The 2,500-nt window shown below is 34.2% G+C and overlaps 1 protein-coding gene across 30 annotated transcripts in view; it reads right to left on the reverse strand.

The window, feature by feature from the left end:
- The window catches only part of LOC106881627 (protein lev-9), a 654,521-nt gene that overhangs the window by 42,699 nt on the left and 609,322 nt on the right, over positions 1–2,500 (reverse strand). The window lies entirely within an intron of this gene.

The raw sequence follows: 2,500 nt of genomic DNA on the forward strand, positions 1-2,500 counted from the left end.
ATGTCACTAGCCACTTTCAGTTCTGAAAATTATGTCCCTCATCTGGGAGGCATAAGCATAATGTCACCTTGAAACTTGAGGTGTTACGATATGCCAAAGATCATAGAACATGTAAGAAGAAGAAACGTCGGACTATTGTGATAATAGATAATTTGCTAGCAGGAAGAAGAATTAAACATGCGCATAAACTGAAGTATAATCTTTAAAACGTACCTATAGAAGAAAACTTGTAAAACATAGATATTAGACCAAAGAAACTTAGGATATGCAGTTACAGTGGAGCTTATTTGTTTGCAATCAAGTTCACAGCATGTCTGTATAATTTCAAACGAAGTGCGTGTTGGTGTTTTTGTTTCATGAAATGAAATGGTTGTAGATTGAGAGCAAGAACAAACTTAGAATACGCAATGCCTACTAAATAAAAGAGGGATTTCCATAAATTTATTCCTAATATCAGAAAACATGGAAGACAGTGACCTGGAAGACAGTGACCTGGAAGAATCGTTACCGCGCCGGACAAAATGATGAGAAGCATTTCTCCTGACTTTCCTTTCTGAGTTCAAATGCCTCTGGGGTCCACTTTGTCCTTCGTGGTCCATAAAATAAGTATTAACTTAATACTATGGTCGATGTAATGAATTTGAACATTTCCGAATTTGCGGTATTGAATCAAATTTTCAAACCAATATTAGAACACAGATTTTATCCTAATTTAGTCAGTTTACCTGCACGTTCTGCCTAATAACAGGCATTTAGCGTATACTCACCGACCGCAGCGTGATCTAGAATTATATTTTAAAATCAAGCTGCATCATTCGCAATACAAATAATACCTTAAAATACTGACCAGATTGGAGCAATCTCGAAATTGCAAAGATAATCTGGAACTCGACTGAGGAAAGAAAACTCCGAATGACCCGTCCTTGTTTTCTTTGTATCGTCTATCTGGATGTTTTGCGTCCTTGACCCATTTTGTATGTATGTATGTATGTATGTATGTATGTGTGTATATATATATATATATATATATATATATATATATAAAGTGAGAGGGGGAGAGACAACAAGCGATGCATAGTTATACGGTATACATTGTTTCCGTTAAACATTATATACATTACGTAAGATTTTCCTAGAAGGTATTTGTTGATATAATATGAGCATTTACTGGCATTTACTGAAGGTGCAGTGCAGCTGAGAAGAATTCGGATAGAAATTATCAACTATATAGTTGTGTCTGTGTCTTTTGCTTTAATTATCTCCTACTTTTGGACTCTGCTTGGCCATGTAACAACGTTTTTTTTTCATATGCGATATTCTAACGTTTACAGACAGATTTTCCTAAGTTATCAATGTATTTCATTTATATTCTCTGTGGAAATGGCAAATGGTGGAACATATAAAACGCGTTAGATTTTGGTAAGAAAAGTAACAAGTTTATGGAAGTAAGGAGTACTTCGTCAAAGTAAATCACAAAAAGAGAACGAGTATGCGTATACTCTCTAATAAGTAGAATCAGCAACTTAATATCCTAGAAATCGTTCCAAAAATTAAGAACAAGCTCGATAATATTTTCTTTGTATCCAATCATCCATGATGAAATGTAAGACGAGATTTCTGCATCTAGAATGTTTTTCAGTATTGATTTCACTCACCTTGTAGAAGTGGAAGAAAACACATTCAAGTCGCTAAAAACAATATCTGTTGGACTGGAAATTAATTTGTTGTTATTTATATAACGATGATCCTGGCTACATGGAAATGAAGCTTAAATATTTGATGAGTGCGCAAAAATGCAATAGGAAAATTGAAAATGGTATTTTAAGGAATGTATCATCAGCATCATAATTTCTTAGAAGAGAACATGGTTAGAATAGTATAAAGACACACGTTCACAAAATAAAACGGTAATATAAGTGGAAATCATACACTAAACGTTACATTCATAGACAACCGATTTCACTACATAGAAACGAAATATGCTTTACGTTCACGGAGAAGATAAGTCTGAAAGATTGATTGCATGCCAATGAAAGTCTGAGTATTGACCACCGGAATCTTTAATTGCCAAGCTATAAATATATAATCGACATCCTCTATTGCTCTATCTTTTCATTGTACTCTTGCACATTAGGCGCCATCCGTGCAGCAATTTCCGTAACTTAAATTCGCTAAACGAGATTAGTTGACAAACACCCAAAAGTAAAACACATTTGTTAACAGAGGCATGTATTTGAAGAAAAGAAGTAAATACGAGAACAAAGAAGATGAACTCTCCAAAATACAGCAACAATATCTATCTGTCTGTCTATCCATGTGTGTGTGTGATTGTGTGTGTGTGCGTGTCTGTGTGTGTCAAGGACATCGGTCATATTTATTTCTATGACATTTGTTAAACTTATTGAAACTCCTCTCGTTCATGTAATAGAAGTACATAAATACGCACACAGATAAGGACTTATATATCGGGGATTATCTTCCAAAGATATTATTATTACTC

Source organism: Octopus bimaculoides, chromosome 8 (genome assembly GCF_046866305.1).
Source record: "Octopus bimaculoides isolate indiv1 chromosome 8, ASM4686630v1, whole genome shotgun sequence".
Classification (NCBI taxonomy): domain Eukaryota; kingdom Metazoa; phylum Mollusca; class Cephalopoda; order Octopoda; family Octopodidae; genus Octopus; species Octopus bimaculoides.